Here is a 19,891-nt window from a genome sequence, read left to right on the forward strand (position 1 = left end):
GCTACCTGGCCGACCACAGGGACGACTAAGTAAATGTGGTGCTTATTCAAAGGATGCTTTGAATTCAAAGGTGCTCATTCAAAGGAGTCCAGCTTCTGAGCAATATGTAGGAGTAACATAAAAGTACACGGGAAATAACCCTTATACAGTGTTAGGATACAAAACAAGGAAGATCCCAATTCAGTTTACAAAAGTATTACACAGGTTGAAAGAAAAAAAAATACCAGAAGGAAATACCTGTTAGTATTGAACATAATTTTTGATGATGTGAACATCAATACTCCACCAGAAATAAGGGATCACATATCTAGATTTACCACACATATATCAATGTCATTCTTATTGCTTGTAGCACTTCATTCAAAATTTACTCCTTCCGCATTCCAGCTTCCCCACTTTTCTTTCTAGGAGACTTCAACGTGTTTGGAGGCAAAAAGCAGAACCTGATTCTTACACAAAATGAGGGGCCACAGAAGCACGTCGAGTAACCCAACAGGGATGCAATTAGCAAAATCCAGACTTGTGGGAAACTCTACAGGACAAAACCAAAACCAAACCAGACTGAAAAACCCACTTCTTCAACAAGGAAATTTTAAGAGGTGGGGAGAAGGGAACAGGTAACCTGTAGGTCAAAATAGACTTGAGAGATATGTCAACTGACTATATAAACAGGCTTATTGCATTTGAATCATGCAAATTGTTAAAAAAAAAAAAAAAACCTAAGAGACAACTGTGGAGATTTGAACACTAACTAGATATTTGATGATATGAAGGCATTATTGTTCTTTTGGGGTGTGACAGTTGTATTGTGATTATATCTTTAAAAAGAGTCTGTACGTTTTGGAAATACATACCAAAAATATACAAGTGATATGAAATAATTTTGTATTAAATTAGAGGGCAGGAGAAGGGGTGGGTGTGGGTAGGAGGACCTAGTCACTGAGGTGATAACTGCTGAAACTGATTATGGGTAGGTGAGGATGCATTCTACTGTTCTCTCCACTTTTGATTTTTCAGTATTTTTGAAATACTCTATAATAAGAACTTTTACAAAAAAATCTCTAAAGGCAGCACTAAACTTAACCTCCACAGTAAACCTATATGTGATATACTACAAACTCTGTGGGTGCTTAATAAAACCTGGCTGATGATGACGAAGTCAGAAATGATTTACACGCAGTTTCCGACTCTCACAATTTCTGTGAAGGACGGAGTTCATGAGATCGTTTCTGAAATCCTGACACAGGGTCACAGGCCAGCCAACCGTCCTACACACTCTACTGAAGCCAGGCAATTACTGCTCGGAGTTTGAGAGGATGTAAAAGTAACAGGAACAAATACCTTTATTAGTCATGGCCTTTCAACTATGTAAATTATTTTCTAGAAATAAATATTCTGGGAGAGGGTTTTCAACATTCAGGCTTTCAAACAATCGTTTAGCATACAATGACTGAGTCATTTTTAACTGTAATGAGGGTAGAGGACAAATCAGTCTAGCAAGATCTGAGAACTGTGTTGGGCCGGGAGGGGGCTGGACACAGTGGCCCGAAGGCGGCAGGCGCCCCAGAGGGGAAGGGCCCCGAGTCACAGCACCGGGGGGAGCACCTGCCGGGCTTGGCGATGGGGTGGGTGTGTGTGGTGCGTGTGCACAGACGTGCTCACGCACGTGGAAGCCCGAAGTGGCGAGGTTTGGGAAAGGAGGTGAAGGCACGAAGGTCTGCAGGAGAAAGGACGGCGGGATGGATGGAGGTGGCAGAGCCCAGCTTCCAACTGCTTGGTCTGGAGAATCCTGCACATCTCCACTGGCCGGAGCAAAAGAGCCAGTGGGGTGAACACGTTTCCATGCTCAGTGGGACAGGAAAAGAGATGGTGAGCCCTGGGCAGGAGAGCACAGCTGCTCGGCAGCCAAGAAAAGCGGGGATGAGGGGGCAGGGGGGGTTGGTGGTCAGGGAACAGGCTGCTGACAGGCAAGCCCCATAGACTCAATCTTCTCAGTGAACCTGGGCAAAGTTACCTAATGCCTATTATAAATTCTAATTAGCTCTCTATTAGACTATTAGCTATTAATAGGTTAGTATTAATTAGAACATAAAATAATAGGTATTCCTATTCTATCAAACATTACAGTGGGATATAAATAAAAGGAAAACATGAATCATGCAATAAATTAATACTTGTCTATTACTAGACTATTAGACTCTGAGAGGTCCTGGTTCTATGAGAGAAACTATTATCGCTGTTACCACTGTCAGGTAGAATTTCGCAGAACTGAGTCGACAGGGCTGACAGACAATGAGAACCGTTTGAGCACGTATATGAAGCAGGTCCTATGCTGAGTCTTTTCCGTGCATCCTCTCATTTACTACTTGTACTTGGTTACTCCTCTGAGCCTCCGTTTCTCCCTCCTGGAACTCGGAGGAGCTCAGCACCCATCTGCGGCCTTGTGATGAGGCTGGAAGGAGTGGCCAGGTGTGAGCGCGCTGGCTGGAAGCGCGGAGGGCGCGCTTGGTAACGCCCGGTGATGCTGCCGTTCCGAGTTCCCCACCTGGCTCTCCACGGGACTCCCACAGAAGCTTCCAGGCTCCCTGGACCCCGTGATGAGATGGGAGCAGCACAGGGAGGCAGGTGGCGGGCGAGGCCCGCTGGGGAGGTGAGGGGGGCCTGGCTCGCGGTGGGGACAGGAGTCGAGCCGGGAGGGGCGACCCCGAGGAGCGATGGGCGGGTGGGAAGCCGGGGCCTGAGACTCCGCTTTGACTGTTTCAGCCCAGGAGCTGGCATCTCCCGAGGCTTCCCGCGCGCTCGCTGGGCAGAGGTGAGGGGCGATTTCATGACAAATAAGACCTAGTTCCACGAATGGGCGACAAGGACACCCGCCACTGCAAGTCCCAGCCAGCTGTGCGCCAGGGCCGGCAGCCGGTAGCGAGCAGGGGCCCGGGAGGGGCAGGGGCCCGGGGCCCGGGCTAGAGTCCCGGCCACAGCCATGGCGATCCTACTCCCGGACCCGGGAGACGTCTGCGATGACACGCACGTTACCCTCGGAGAAATGCAACTTGGATGGGAACGTATGGCAGCGGTTAGTCCTTTACTGAGGTTAAGGGCACTAAAGTCTGGCCTTCCGTGTGGAGCTGGGACCTGAGGGCGGCCTGGCGTGTGAGCTCCGCACAGAGGTCAAGTGATAACGTCCGCTCAGAGTCTCTCCGGGAAAACCCAGGGGGCGTCAGAACACGTCACCCCCGACCCGGGCCCCGGGTGCGAGCGCGGCCACGGGAGGCGCGGGTGAGCTGCGTGTCTCCGTGACTCGGGGGGGCTGTGTGCGCCCCCTTCGCGTCTGCCCCCCCCTCCTGGCGTGTGTGCGTGCACGTGCTCTTCCTCGGCGGCTGTCTGTGCGCCTCTCCGCACACCATCTCTACGTGCGCCCGCACGTGTCTGCACGTGCGTCACGTGCCAACTCCCTTTTGCATGTCTTGCTTTCCCAACGGGGGGCGTAGACACGTCTCTCCCGCCCCGGGTGTGCGCACGCTCCGCTCTCCCGCTCTGGGTACGCGTGTGTCCCTCTCTCCTCTCTGGGCATCTGTCTGTCTCCTGCAGGGTGTGTGTACGCGTGTCTCCCAGGCTCCGGGTGCCTCTGTGGGTGTCCAGCTCCTCCTGCGTATGAGGGTGAGTCTCCCTTCACATCCTGGTGTGAGTGTAACTCTCCCGCCTCCTGCCTGTGTGCGTGTGTCTCCCTTTCATCCCCCCAAGGTGAGTGACCCACCCCTTCCTGGTCTGTCTACTGACCCCCCTTTCTGGGTGTCTCTCTCCCCCATCTTCCACCTTCTGGATGCGTGTCACTGCATCACCAGTCTCCCCCCAGCCCACCCCGTGGGAGCACGGATGTCTCCCTGCTGTGCGTCTGTCCCCTCCCTGGGCCGGAGCTGCTGTGCTCGCTCCTCCCTCCGTCTCTCCAGAAGCACAAACGATAATTTATAGACAGACAGATACAGCAGCCCCGGTGTACGCGTCTCCCCTTGACCCCTGTGGCTCTGTGTGTGTGTCTCTCTCTGGGATTCTGGGTCTACCCCAGTTCCGGGTGTGTCCGCATCCTCCCCCCAGTCTGTCGTCTGTCCTTCTCGGGGGTACGTGCACTTGTCTCTGCAGACCCACTACAAAGCTGGCCTGCTGGTGGCAGACAGGGGGTCTGTGTGTACGCGCCGCAAGGGCCCAGGCACAGGGTGGGGGGCAGCTGGCTCAGAGTCTGGCACAGTACCTGGCCTGTCAATCTGCTGACTCGGGAGGAGACGGAGGAAGTGTCTTGTACACGGGCGTGGACGTGGAGATGTCCCAGGCCTGGAGGTCCCGGGACAGGGAGAAGGCCGAGGCTGTCCCCACCCGGCTGCCGGGGCGGGCGCCGCAGGAGCGGACGCTGGTGCGGACGAGTGGACACGGAGGGAGGAGAGGTGGCCCAGGGGAGCCCGGGGACCGCAGAAATGCCGGTGACTTGGGCCGGCCGGGGAAGAGTGGGCACCGTCCAAGCTGCCGGAGGAGCAGGAGGGGAGGAGAGCACGACGCGTCTCCTGCTGCAGGAGGGCCGAGGGGGGACAAAAAGGAACAGGTGCCACTGGCTGTGCTACCCGGGGGCTACTCATGGATGCTCCCTCCACACACAGCCTCCAACCGGCGGGGCAGGACGGCTCACGGAGGAAGCGGTGACGGGAACGGACAGCAGAGACCACTCTTCCAGGGAGCCCGGCAGCGACGGAAGGACGACTCAAGAGGGGCTGTGAAGACGGCAGAGGGCTTCTAGGATATTGTTTCTGCCTGGGGAAGAAGGGTTGAACGCACCGTGTAGGTGGAAACCCCAGGATGGGAGGGGCGGGGGCAGGAACGAGGCGAGGGGCCCAGCCCCCCGCTAGACCAGCTCTCCCAAGGCCGAAGGCCACCAGTTCAGAGCCAGAGTTAAGGAGGCCCCAGGCAGGGAGCTCCTCTGTGACCTGGGGGGAGGGCTGAGGAGGGGAGCTCAGGAGAACGTTAGGTGCTGGGAATCGGTGATGGGAGGGCTGAGTGAAGGGATGAGAACGGAGGCCCAGCGAAGAGAGTGGCTTCACATCACTACAGACCCAGCTCTGACCCTCAGGGGTCGATCTCTCAACAGCGAAGATCTGGTCCAGCCTGACCCCAGCCTCCCTTTCCACCTCATCTACCAGCGTTCTTTTCACTCACGACACGCTGGGCCCCAGTTACAGGGGACCACCCAGCGTGCACTGCAGGCCGGCACCCTCATCCTCCCCTCATGCTCGGCTGTCTCCCCCCCGCAACCCGACTCCCTGCTCCAGGACCACCTCCGTGCCAACTGAATCCTCCCACTGGCATTAACGACTCCTCCCCCTACGTGTCCACTTCATTTTGTGTCTCTACGACAGAAGTACCAAGCCTACAACAGAAGTTCCAACTCAACGCGGAAAAGATGGTTTCCTGACCAGGGGCCGGAAAGAATGGTAGGGCCGTTCAGAAAAGGACTGAAGTCTGAGTTGCTAGTAGTAGGGATGCTGAGTTTGAGATGCCGGTTGCCCATGCCTGGTGGTTATGTCCAAGAGGCCCTTGAAAATCAGGGTCTGGAACTTGCTAGTGAGAATGGGCTTAGCGAGAGAGATCTGAGTCATCCCCCCAGCAGTGGACCACCACCTCAAGTCCGGATGATACTAACATTTTTGTAACTCTAGTCTCACACCCGTGGCCTCGATTCATTCTGGATTCTGAATCGACTTCATTTTCCTAACACCCTCCCCTGCTCAAAAAGCTGCAGTGCCTTCCTAAGGCCCAGAGCGCAGATTCCTCAGGCTGGCAGGCGAGATGGCTCACAGTCAGGCCGCAGCATACCTTTCCAGTCCTACGTGGCACTGCTCCCTAACGAACCATCCTCTCCAGTCAGACTGGTCCTCTTGGAGACTGCTGACAACAAGCGCATTTCTGCCTCCTAACCCCTGCTGAAACCATTCACTTCACTGGAGTGTCTGCCCTCCTTTCTGCCTATTCCTCACTCATGCCTTGTTCAAAGCCTACCTCAAGTGCCACCTCTCCCCCTCCCTTGAAGACCTACAATTTTTACTGTCAATATTTTCAGTTGTCATGATGTAGAATTACATTATTTACTGAACTGAAACTATTCAAAAAGAGATGCTCATTCTGAAATCAGAAGGCTTTGCTATAAATGTGTTTTAAAGCAAAAATTAGTAAAACTGTACCTATTTAAGATCATTGAAAAAGAAAGTTTAGGGACTTCCCTGGTGGTCCAGTGGTTAAGACTCCGCGCTTCCAATGCAGGGGGGCGCAAGTTCGATCCCTGGTCGGGGAACTAAGATCCCACATGCCGGGCGGGGCAGCCAAAAAGAAAATAAATAAATAAATAAAATAAATAAAAGATAGTCTACTATGTTTTTAAAAAAAAGGAAGCTTAGGTTTATATCTTTAAAAATCTCCTTAACGTAGTAAATTCATAAAAACTATCCCCCTTATCTATAACTTTTAAAAATTAAGTAGACATGCAAGCACTTTCTAACTTGAGTTACTCAGTGTCAACTTTATGACTGAAATTTTTATTTTTACAACAAATCCATTTTTAAAATAAATATTTAAACTTCAATATGGAGATAATTTAGGTTTTACTCTAGCAAATTAATGTATTCAGCTCCTATGGCTTGTCCAGTCTAAAGACTTACTCATAAAAAGCAACAGAATTCCAGTTTCTGAAATCATTACTGCTCCTTGCATACACATTATGCCTGCACTTCCTATCTCACAAGACTGCTGTAAAAATTAAGTGAGATAATATAGGTGAAAACAGAGATTGCTATCCAGCCGAAGTATTTTATGGCTGACGGACAGTATTAATACTCAAAATATTTGGGGTGATATAATTTAAAAGTCATGTTGGCTAATGATTCGGGGAATAATTTAACCAATCAAGTTTAGTTTCTTTTTCTTTTAAACAGAAACAGTCTCTTTTGTGCTCATTTTTGGTTTTGCTTTTACTAGGAAGAACTTTTAACTAAAACTTGGCTAAGAGAAAAGATCTTATAATATTTCTCATCTTTAAAGGATCAAACCCTCTGCTTTCATATTTGATTAATTTCAAGCTGTATTTAGAATACTAGTCCAATTCCGCCTTTAGTGAAGTGACAGATGAAACAGATAAAGGTATTTATCTGTAAAAATTCCCAAATTTTGTTTTTGGCAGTTGAATATCATACTTCTGAATTGTGTAACCTTTAAAAATCTAGGTTTAGTACAGCGTTAAACACAGAGCACAGTATACTAAAATATCTTTAAAATTTATTGTAATATGCATGCTTATTTTCCAGAAGTAGTTTTGGACGTTATCGCTTAATAAAAAAAAAAAAAAAAAAACCACAGAAAATTAGTGCAGACAGTACCGAGGCACTGCCATACACAGGGTGGCAGCACTGAGAGCAAAATACGTGCAAACAGCAGAACACTTGGAATGGCCAGCGCAGGCATACAAGTGTGCCTGAAATCTGATTATGAAAACACTTCTTAGACACACGGGTATTATGGTTTTAATTAAGAAATTCCTTTTAATTCTGGCAGAGGTATCATGCATTTTAGAAAAGCTCTTGTGAGTCAGCCTCTGAATATGATCAATTGCACTTCTCTCAAAACAAATTGCTTTCTCTTCCTCTTCCTTCACTGGCTGATAAAAGGTGAACTGGGTATGATGAAATTTAAGCGTCACAGCAGACCCAATGTTTAAGTAGACCAACTGGATCTCTAGTATATTTTTTTGTTTTTGTTTCCCATTTAAACTAAAACAAAACCAAAAACAGTTCATCCATTTCTCCTACCCCCTACCCCTTGCCTCTGGCAACCACGAATCTGCTCTATGTATCTATAAACTTGGGGTTTTTAAAAAATTAATTAATATATTTATTAGATTCCACATATGAGACAGATCACACGGTATACATCTTTTTCTGTCTGACTTATTTCACTCAGCGTAATACCCTCAAGGTCCATCCATGTTGGTGCAAATGGCAAGATTTCATTCTTTTTTATGGTTGAATAATATTCATATACATATTTACCACACACACACACACACACACACACACACACCCCACATCTTCTTTATCCATTCATCCACTGATGGACACAAATTGTTTCCGTATCTTGGCTATTGTGAATAATGCTGCAACGAACATGCGGGTGCATATATCTTTTTGAGTTAGTGTTTTTGTTTACTTTGGATAAACACCCAGACGTAGAATTGTTGCGTCATATGACATTTCTATTTTTAATTTTGTGAGGAACCTCCATACTGTTTTCCACAGTGGCTACACCAGTTCACACCACCAAGGGTGCACAAGGGCTCCCTTTCTCCATATCCTCGCCAGCACCTGCTATTTCTAGTTATTTTTTTGAGAATAGCCATTCTAACAGCTGTGAGGTGATATCTCATTGCAGTTTTGATTTGCATTTCCCTGACAATTAATGATGTTGAGCATCTTTTCACGAGCCTGTTGGCCATCTGTATGTCTTCTTGGGAAAAAATGTCTTTTGCCCGTTTTTAATCGGACTGTTTTTTTTGCTTTAGAGTTGTATGACTTCTTTATATATTTTGAATATTAGTCCCTTATCAGATATATGATATGTAAATATTTTCTCCCATTCAGTAGGTTGTCTATTAATTCTGTTGATGATCTCCTTTGGGGTGCATAAGATTTTAGTTTGATGTCATGCCACTTCTTGATTTTTGCTTTTGTTGCTTTTGCCTTTGGTGTCAGATTAAAATAATCATTGCCAAGACCCATGCCAAGGAGCTTACTGCCTATGTTTTCTTCTAGGAGTTTTATGATTTCAGGCCTTATGTTTGAGTCTTTAATCCATTTTGAGTTAATTTTTGTGTGTAGTGTAAAACAGTCATCCAAGCTCATTCTTTTGCAGGTGGCTGTCCAATTTCCTCAACATGGGTTATTGGAGAGACTGTGCTTTCACCACCGTATATTCTTGGCTCCTTTGTTATGTATTAATTGACCATCAATGCATGGGTTTATTTCTGAGCTCTCTGTTCTGTTTCATGGATCTGTGTGTCTGTTTTTATTCCAATACCATACTGTTCTTTTACTGTAGCTTTGTACAGTTTGAAATCAGGAAGTGTGAGGCCTCCAGCTTCGTTCTTCTTTCTCAAGATTCCACTGGGCATTCCAGGTCTTTTATGGCGTCTTATAAATTTTAAAACCGTTTGTTCTATTCCTCTGAGAAATGCCTTTGGAATTTTGATAGGGATTGCAATGAATCTGTAGGTTGCTTTATAATCTACAAATAAATATGGACATTTTAACAATATTAATTCTTCCAATCCATGAGCATGGGATATCTTTCCATTTATTTGTGCCTTCTTCAATTTCTTTCATCACTGTCTTAATAGTTTTCAGCACACAGGTCTTTCAACCTCCTTAAATTTATTCCTAGGTATTTTTTTAATGCAATTTTAAGTGGGATTGTTTTCTTAATTTCTCTTTCTGATAGTTCATTATTAGTATATAGAAATGCAATGTATAGATTTTTTTTTTGTAATGATTTTGTATCCTGCAACTTTACTGAATTCATTTATTAGTTCTAATAGTTTTTGGGAGTAGTCCTTAGGGTTTTCTATATAAAGTTATCATGTCATCTGCAAGTAGTGACAATTTTATTTCTTCCTTGCCAATTGTCTTTTTCTTGCCTAACTGACCTCGCAGGACTTCCAATACTATGTTGAATAAAAGTGGCGAGAGTGGGTATCCTTGTTTTTTCCTGATCTTAGAGGAAAAGGTTTTCACCACTAAGTATGATGTTAGCTCTGAGCTTGTCATATATGGTCATTATTATGTTCAGGTATATTTCCTCTATACCTGATTTGTTAAAAGCTTTTTTTTTTTTAAATCATAAATGAATATTGAATTTTGTTAAATGCCTTTTCTGTATCTGTCGAGATGATCATATAATTTCTGTCCTTCATTTTGTTAACATGATGTATCATACTGATTTGTGGATGTTGAACCATCCTTGCATCCCTGGGATAAATACCACTTAATCATGGAATGTGGTCCTTTTAAGGTATCATTGAATTCAGTTTGCTAATATTTTTTTGAGGATTTTTGCATCTATGTTCATCAGAGATATTGGTTGGCTATAATTTTCTTTACTTATGGCATTCTTGTCTGGCTTTGGTATCAGGGTAATGCTGGCCTTGTAAAATGAGTTTGGAAGAGTTTCCTCCTCTTCTACTTTTTGGAAGAGTTTGAGAAGGACTGGAATTGCAGGCATACCTCGGAGATATTGCAGGACTGGTTCCAGACCACTGCAATACAGCAAATATTGCAAAAAGCAAGTCACATGATTTTTTTTTTGTTTTCCCAGTGCATATAAAAATTATGTTTACATTATACTGTAGTCTATTAAGGGTGCAATAGAATCGTGTCTTAATAAACAATGTGATTAAAGAATACTTTATTGCTAAACAATGCTAATCGTCATCTGAGCCTTCAATGAGTTGTAATCTTTTTGCAATAGTAACATCAAAGATCACTGATGACGGATCACCATAACAAATATAATAATAATGAAAAAGTTTGAAATATTGTGAAAATTACCAAAATGTGACACAGAAGTGAATACTGTTGGAAAAATGACACCAATAGACTTGCTTGATGCAGGGTTGCCACAAACCTTTAATTTGTAAGAAACACAATATCTGTAAAGCACAATAAAATGAGGCATGCCTGTAATTCTTCTTTGAATGTTTGGTAGAATTCACCAGTGAAGGTGTCTGGTTGATCCTGGACTTTTGATTGTTGGGAGGTTTTGATTACTGATTCAATCTCCTTAACCAGTAATCCATCTGTTCAGATTTTCTATTTTGTCATGATTCAGTCTTGGTAGATTGTATGTTTCTAGAAATTTGTCCATTTCTAGGTTGTCCATTTGTTGGTATAACTGTCTGTATAACAAAGTGAGTCAGCTATACGTATACATATATCCCCCTATCCCCTCCTTCTTGTGTCTCCCTCCCACCCTCCCTATCCCACCCATCTAGGTGGTCACAAAGCACCGAGCTGATCTCCCTGTGCTATGTGGCTGCTTCCCACTAGCTACCTATTTTACATTTGGTGGTGTATATATGTCAATGCCACTCTCTCACTTCGTCCCAGCTTACCCTTCCCCCTCCCCATGTCCTCAAGTCCATTCTCTCATAGTAGTCTCTTATGATGCTTTGTATTCCTGTGGTATTAGTTGTACCAACTGTTTCATTTCTTATTTTATTTATCTTAGTCCTCTTTTCTGGGCAGGGTGAGTCTAGCTAAAGGTTGTCAATTTTATTTATCTTTTCAAAGAACCAGCTCTTAGTTTCATTGCTCTTTTCTATTATCTTTGTAGTCTCTATTTCATTTTTTCTCTAATCTTTGATGTTTCCTTCCTTTCTTTTTCTAGTTCCCTGAGCTCTTTTTCTAGTTCCTAAAATATCCCTAAAAGTTAAGCTGCTTATTTGAACAAGAAGATATAACATCTGTAAATATTTGTGTACCCAACATAGGAGCACCTAAATATATAAAGCAAATATTAATGGACCTAAAGGGAGAAATAGACAGCAATACAATAATAGAAGGGAACTTTAATACTCAACTTACATCAATGGACTGATCACCCAGACAGAAAATCAATAAGGAAACACTGGCCTTAAATGATATATTAGACCAGATAGAATTAACAGGTATTTGCAGAACATTCCATCCAAAAGCAACAGAATACACATTCTTCTCAAGCACATATGAAACATTTTTCAAGACAGATCATATGTTAGGCCACAAAACAAGTCCCAATAAATTTAAGAGAACTGAAATCATATCAAGCATCTTTTCTGACCACAATGGTATGAAACTAGAAGATAATTACATGAAGAAAACCAGAAAATTCACAAATATGTAGATTAAACAAAATGCTACTGAGCAACCAATGGGTCAAGGAAGAAATCAAAAGAGAAATTTTAAAAAAAAACCTTGAGACAAATGAAAATGGAAAGGTAACATACTAAAATTGATGGGATGCAGCAAAAGCAGTTCTAAGAGGTAAGTTCATAGCGATAAATGCCTAACTCTAGAAGAAGAAAAGTTTCTATGTAGTATAGATTTAAAAAGATAACCTGAGCTAGATTAAGAGTGCTTCAAGATAGGAACTTCTTTTAAGAATAATATGATCTAGGGAACAGGAATTCTCTTATTAAATAAAAGCAGTTAAAGTTTTGAAATAACTGTCTTAATTAGGTTATAATGTCCAAAAAAGAAAGGGTTTTAAGGAAAACACTGTTACACTACGTAAAAAAAAAAAACACCAAAATATCCCTAAGAGTATTAAATGCTTTAATGATTAAAAAATTCAAATACAATGAATATTCAACTGATGTAGATAAAAGCAATACTAAACCATTCATCTCCATTTTTCTTTCAAAAATAACTATAATAATTGAATATGTTATGATTTTTGAAGTAATTTTGCCCATGTATTTGAAAAGTACATTTTCATTAACTGTCAAAGGATAGATGTTTTAGGAACTTCTATAAACTGCCAGATTTTATATGTGTTCACTTTTGTTTACCAACTTCGAGGCACACAAAAATAGATTCGGGTACAAAAACAACTTTCAACTAAAATTCCCTGTATTTCAGCAGTACATCAAGTTATCCTGTTAAATACTTAAAACCTTCATTCTATGTCTAATTAAAACGATTACTTGATAGTTTACTTTCATTTTGATTTGGGTAAATGATTATGATAATATATTTTACCTGCAATATCTTTTAAGATGTGATGTATACCAAATTATTACTAAGGAATACCTGTCTTATACAATTTTCTTATAAGAAAGCTAAAGCAAGTTACATTAGAAGCTAAACCTGATATGTGTACTTTACACAGGGCATAGTTAAATCAGTTATTTGTTTGCATGGCAGTAGCTCTGAGGATGCTCAAATTTTATGAAGCAGAAAAAGAAAAGCATAAAATATCACTAACTGCTGTTAGAGGTATGCCTTACACTCATAGGCACTTTGCTGGAAACATTTTAAACTATTCCAAATAAGAACTACTAGGGCTGCTTCCACCACTCTTGGTATAATCAACATACCTATTTTATTATATATCTAATGCTATTTTAGTGCTGAAACACTGTGCATTTGAATAGTAATTTTCAAGTAAAATTCTATTAATATTAGAAGAGAAACATAATTGAAACTGAAATTTTACCCAATTAAATTACTTCAGACAATATCAAATTAGAAAAACACATGAAAAACAGTTTCTCAGTTTTATTTAGAAAATAATTTTAGAAGTACAAGGGAAGCAAATTCATGTTTGAGAGGTAGCTTATAATCAGATATGATGATCATATTAATATTTATTTTTTAGGTTATAATAGATCTTACCCAAATATCTAAAGTGACAACCCTCCCATAAACTGTAAATTTAGAGCAAATTTAGTTTTAAGGTAAAGGAGCTAATTTCTCTTCTTTGGAATGGAACAGTTACAGAAACTGGGAATTTGCACAAAGTAGCTTAAAAAAGGCAGTGCTCTCTTATATAAAACAGTATTTTCATTTCATTGCCTAAAACTGATAAAAATAAAACCTATTACTATAACTCTTTTGGAGTATGATGAAAAGTGATGCAGGCTCTGTGTAATTCCAGCATTAAGGCAATACAAGAAAATAAAATCAAGTTATTGAGAAAATCTAGCAGGCTAAAATTCAACTGGTGCTATTTTGAACCTGCACATTTGAACTACCTCAAGCTTTCAGGTTCAATTTCTTAAAATTCTTCTGATCAAGAACAAGTCAATCAACTTTTTGCTAAAGTATCTTCAAATGAACAAAATTGACTAAAACATTTTTCTAACTTTGCCTATTAGACAAAGGGACTAAATTCCTCATTCTCTAATTTCTAGTTTAACAGTCTCCAAAAATATATCTCAAAATTAAAGGCTCTAAGGTCAAACTACTGATTAAAAAGATAATTTTTTAAAAAGTCAGATGGCAGCCCTTTAGTTGTAGCATTTCATCTGAGAATTAACATTCCCATATTCAGAAACTAAAAGATAGGATATCATAAATAATCAATAAACACATGTGCAATTCCAATACTGGTTTGAGAAAATAATTCAAACATTTAATATCTGAAAGCCTAAAAATGAGTCTCTCACTCTCAAAAAAAAGGTAGTGCTCAAGACTCTGCAATGGCAGATCATCACACTCTGTAGAGACCCGTGAAGAAAAGATGCCTCCTCTACCCTCAAAATATTTTCTGATATTGAAGGAAAAGCCCACTCCCGAACATAATACTGTAACAGGTCTAGATTCTCCTTCAGAAAATCAATTGCTAATTAGTAAATGGAAAGGAAAATTCCTTTAATTGTCAGCCTACACCTAAAAACATTCCAGAAATTAAGAAGTTTGTGAATGTTCTTATCTTTACCTTGTGAGGAGCTTTTTAAATGTTATGAAGTCTGTAAGAAATGATTTAAATTGCCCTAAAAAAGTCCACAAAGTACACTGTTCTTACACTAAGGTTTTAAAATTTATTTCATTAACTTAACAGAAAGTTTTAAACTTTCTGATGAAGAATGAAGAAAATAATTTTCAACAGTTTCTAAGATTTTTCAGAACACTTCACTTAGGTACACATTTAAAATAATCTTTAATCTTTTAAAAAAATAACAAAAAATCGTTTTTCCTTATTTAAAAATAAAGAATTCCAAATAACCACTACACATTATTCTTAGAATTTAATTTAGTTTAATACAGGTCTAAAGATATGGAGGGAGAACTTTGGGGGAATCTATTTTTAAAAGGTTATAAAACCAGCAATTTGTATTACAAATACTCTCTTATAGATCCCCCAATTATCACTCTCATTTTGGGGGGGGTAAATTTATTATTATTTGCTTTGCATTTAGTTATTCTTTATTCACAGAAGTCAAATTTTAGATTTACCATGATTATTATTTAATCTGATATTCTCATCCTCTAGTTCTTCCCCATTCATTTTGGACATTTTAGTCCATACTTATGTTCTTGTAATACACTTTCATTATTGAAAACTCATTTTTTTTTAAAGACATCAAAAAAGAACATTTTTGCTTTCTAACACATTCATATTTCTAGGTTTTCTATGTATTTAGATTAGGAAAAGTTTTCACTTAAAAAAAAATACAGGGAAACATTTCAAGCCAGTTGCTTCTCCTATTAAGCTAGGACATAACTGCCTGAATTCACTCATTCTGTGCAGGCATACCCATTTCTTAGGTTGCCATCTCAAATCCCCCCGACCCCACACTGTGGTTAGTTTGAATACCATGACCCTGCAGTAACTCTGTTTACAAGACATCCAGGGACTTATAAACACTAACAATTTTAATGCAGTATCACATCACTTCACTTTTTAAAAATGAGATATTATTTGTTTTCTGAAATTGTGATTTTGTTTTCTGATAAGCATTTAAAAAAAAAAAAGAGCAAAAACCTTAACACTTTAACAACAACAAACACCAGTACATACACAAAATCAGAAAACAAAAATACCAAAGCACCTTTGGCAGTGCCTCGCCACTATACCCTTGTCAGTACCACCCCTGGGGGACAAGGTGGAGACAGGTGGGTACCCAGACTAGAATGCCAACGACTGGGCAGTAGGCCAAGTGATTTAAAAGTAAAGATCAAATCATGGCCCTGCAATCATTTCTGCCAGGCTTTCACACACGTATATTTCTCATAACTTCAAATGGGAAGTACACACCAATACTTTCATGAAATGTTATGGTCTCAAATTTTGCATTTAATTTCTCAAATTAAATTTAAAAATTAAATTTGCTAATGAGATGTAAAAATTGCCCTGTATAAATGAAAAGTAGTAACACAGTAGGTGTCAGGTTCAGGCTTTTCAAAAAAAAAAATTAGGGACTGAAATACATACAAAAGTAAAAATTAGTTGCCTCCAAAGTGGTCTTATTGTACAATGGGAAAGAATTCCCCTGCATGGATTCTAAAATCATAGTTAACTTTACAGTTCATCAATCCAATGTACCCTGCCCTCACATTTAACTTATTTGTAAATACTTTTCCAAGGCTACCTAAACAGTTACTAATTGGTTAAATATGCTGCCTACATTAATTCCTGTTAAAATTAAAGAAATCAAAGGTCCATTTTTGTTCTTTTGCAGTGTCTGATATATTTTTAAAGTATTTGATGTTTCAGATAAGGTGTTTATCAGGTTCTTAAAGCATTTAGAAAATGGCTCAAGGGACAATTTTTAGCCCTTTTACCTTTAACATATTCATTATCTTGGATTGTGTTGAACAGATTCAGTTGTTCCTTCCTTCTTCTGAAACTCTTCCCTACTCAAATAACTTAAGAATCTAAGACGTTATCAACATAAAGAGGACAATTTGTTATTTATTTCCTATACATTTGGAAACACATCAAAAAGAACAAGTATTCCAGGTTGTGTAAGTAAAGTTATTCAGTAGAACTTTTTTCTTTTTTCTTGGGTGCGTGTGTGCGTGTGTGTGTGTGTGTGCACGTGTGTGTAACAGGTAATTTTTTATATATATTATTTTTCCAAAGAACAAGATTCTAAATAAAAAACATTAAAACATTCCTGGAAGGAACCAATATTTTAATTACACAGCTTAAGGGGCAAATGATTATCAAAACAAAACTTCAAAGATAGCTATAGATACATGTTTCAGTTCTCGGGCTTTTCAAATCTCAAAGACAGGAGCATTGTATTTCATTCAGCAAATAACAATTTAATCCTTACAAAGGAAAATTTCCAGAATACCAAACCAAAATGTATGCAGTGACAACCAGGATTATGTTAAAAACAAAGGAAAGAAAAAGAACACCTTTGTATGATATTAAAACACAGAGTATCCTTAAAATTTTGAAACTATGTTGATAAAAACATTCATTAATTTATTTAGCTGTAAGATGTCTGTTTATTAAAATATTTAGGTTATAATAAATATGCAGGTATTGAATTTTATCAGAATTAGCCCAAATTTATAAATCATCTTCCACAGCAGCTAAATACCTTACAGAATTTCAAATAGCAAAATTAGGCATATAAATTTCAAATAAGAATCTCAGCCTATGAGGTTTCTCTAATTCTAACTGAAATAAAGATTTTGAGTATACAATAACTTTAGGTTATTTCTGTAAATTGGTACAATTTAATGGTAGCTTCAGAAAAAAGATGTTCAACAGGTAGTATTTCTTAGGCATTAAAAAAGCTCAGTACAATCAATTCAAATTAGTAATCATGCTCTATCTAAATAAGACTCTCTGAGGAATTACAGGTTTATACTTGTGCACTCTGAGTGCATTTTCTGATTCAGAAAAGTAACTAGTTGTGTAAAACCCAAACATGAAGTAAGTTTCATACCAATCTTTGTGAGATAGAAAAAAAATCACAATACCAGCACTTTTATTTAGGTTGACAGTAAACTAATCATAACTTGAAGTGTCCAAGCAACCTCAATAACCCAATGGTCTAATGTAACTGGAAGAAATACTTTTCCTTCACTTTTACAGAAACTGAATTTATTGATATTAGTATCTGGTTTGTGAAAGTGGCAACTATTCAAGATCTAAAAGTCTCACTTATTTTAAACACATAGCCGAATTCTGACCATTTATAGTCAATGTAACTGTCTTGAGCCAAAATACAATGAAAATGTAAGATAAATTTCAAAGGTTTTATAAGTATTAATGGCATTCTGAAACCTCTGGAAAGATTATTTGGGGGGGGGGAGTTTCTCTTCTCCACTGACAGTTTAATCACTTTCCAATCAATTTTGATTTAACAGTGGTTCATGGGATTAATTTTTTAATGAGTTCTTAGAAAGCTGCAATTGCTTCCAAAATCAGAAACCACACTACACCAATGTAATGCTGTCATGGAGATGTTTACAGAAAGGTGCAGATAAGAGCTCAGAGGTGAACACAGGTTAACATACACTAGACTTCAAAATAATAATTTGTACAGTATGGCAAGAAAAAATATTCTGTATAAGAAGTCTAAAAATCCAGCCCTAATTTTAATCCATTTCTATAAATCATAAAAACAAGGGAAAATAGGCATCTATTCCAGAAACTTCATATACCTGTGGAAAACGGAACACAAGTAAATTCTATTCGAGATTAACCTTAATCTCCAATAGAGGACAGCAAACAACCTACACATTTTAAATTTTGGAAATACTGTGAAAATCTAAGCCATTGGAGTCAATAGCAGTTTATGATCAGTAAACATTTCCTGTTAAATAACACAAATAAATTCAACTTAAAAGATGCAAACTGCTAGGTCACAGGACTTTAAAACCTTTCAATTTCCAAGGCGCAGAGTTACAGCACATGTATAGGATGGGGTTTTAAAATGGGTATGCGTAAACTTTTCCATGGTGTTGGTGTATGTGCTTTTTTTCCCTTAAAGAAATGTCTCCTGCCTACAGTGTAAAAGAATCTCCACCACTCTGTCTGCAGTTTTCAACCAGAAGTCCTCAATGTACCTTAAGCCAAATTGAATATTAGGTATTTTACAGCTTTTACAAAATGGCTGTAAAATCACATTATGGGCATACACAGGTCTTTGATCTCACTGCACAGAATTCATAGCTGTTCAATAATGCTATACCATTACACCACACACCTTAAACTATTCCCATTTTTCCACAATTCCTTCCAAAATCAGCTTCCAAAGCAAAGCAATGTAACATGCAAAGTTCCTGGGAGGGCTTGTTACACAAAAGAACAGCTTGGATACAAACTGATCTTCACAATATCCATCTTCTGTTGGGCTTGCTTATCCCTCCTTTCCCTCCATCACTGCTAAAGGTGGGTGCATTTGAGTAATGGAAAGAGGAGACTCTTCCATCACCACACCCTCCCAGAACCTCTGCATCTGGTCCTCACGCAGGGATTCTGTGTAGGTGATGAAAATCATAAGAAAAGAGAAGCTGTCCCTTTAAAATGCCCTGCTCTGTCCCATATCCCACGTGGAACCAACATCAGCAGCACTTTCCCACTAACTTCAATGTGATGCAAGAGGCACCATCCTTTTCTATACGTAAAACCAGAAAACCTCAGCTGAACACTCTTTCCTGAGGATGAGCAGGTGAAGGAAACGTGTCAGGAAGGGATAAACCCAGCAGCTGCCCACCCCACCCCAAAAGGTGCTCCAGCCTTGCACACCAGCCTCTGTGTGAAGCATCACCTCTCTACCCCTCCTCTGTAGAGCCTAGTCTGAAGAAACGAGGGAGCCACCAACAAAACCTGAAGCATAAATGCGACGAAAATGCCATCTAAAGCCGGAAAGGTTTATTCTTCCAATCACACATATTAACTCTATTAAGAAAATGGCATCACTTTTTTTTCCAACGGAGGGGGGGGGGAAACCCCGCAACGATCATTAAAAGAGAGTTATAAAATAGCAAATATAGTGTTTATCTTATCTCAGATCAGTCCACATTACCAATAAGTTTAGCAGTTTCTGCACTACCACCTCCCCCCCTCCCTCCCCCTCCTTCTCGAGCATCGGATTTTCACGTTTTCTCATTGTCGGTTGAGTTATAAAAGGCTTTTGCCCTTCGAAAGTTTTAAAAAATAAATAAATATTAACTCCTTGGTCCCTGCAAAGTCAAAATGGGCTTCAGGGGAAAGGCGGTTCATCCTTCTACCTTGAGCGAGAAAAGGGGGAGCATCCCGGATTTTTTGGGATTTTTTTGCGATTTTTAAAAAATTTTTATTTGGTTATATGCCTGAGTTCTCCCTCCATTTTGGTTGTTTATGATACTGACAACAAGCTGTC

At 40.1% G+C, this 19,891-nt stretch overlaps 1 protein-coding gene across 6 annotated transcripts in view; it reads right to left on the minus strand.

Moving 5' to 3' along the window:
- The window catches only part of PLAG1 (PLAG1 zinc finger), a 51,614-nt gene that overhangs the window by 30,744 nt on the left and 979 nt on the right, over nucleotides 1-19,891 (minus strand). The window contains exon 2 of one of the 6 annotated variants that reach the window (XR_014255429.1): nucleotides 10,683-10,975. The exons of the other annotated variants lie outside the window; for them this stretch is intronic. The gene's annotated coding sequence lies outside the window, so the exon portion shown is untranslated. Of the gene's footprint in view, nucleotides 1-10,682; nucleotides 10,976-19,891 lie in introns of those variants that run through there. 6 annotated transcript variants of the gene reach the window in all.

This window comes from Balaenoptera physalus, assembly GCF_965194825.1.
Source record: "Balaenoptera physalus genome assembly, chromosome: 17".
In the NCBI taxonomy this organism is placed as follows: domain Eukaryota; kingdom Metazoa; phylum Chordata; class Mammalia; order Artiodactyla; family Balaenopteridae; genus Balaenoptera; species Balaenoptera physalus.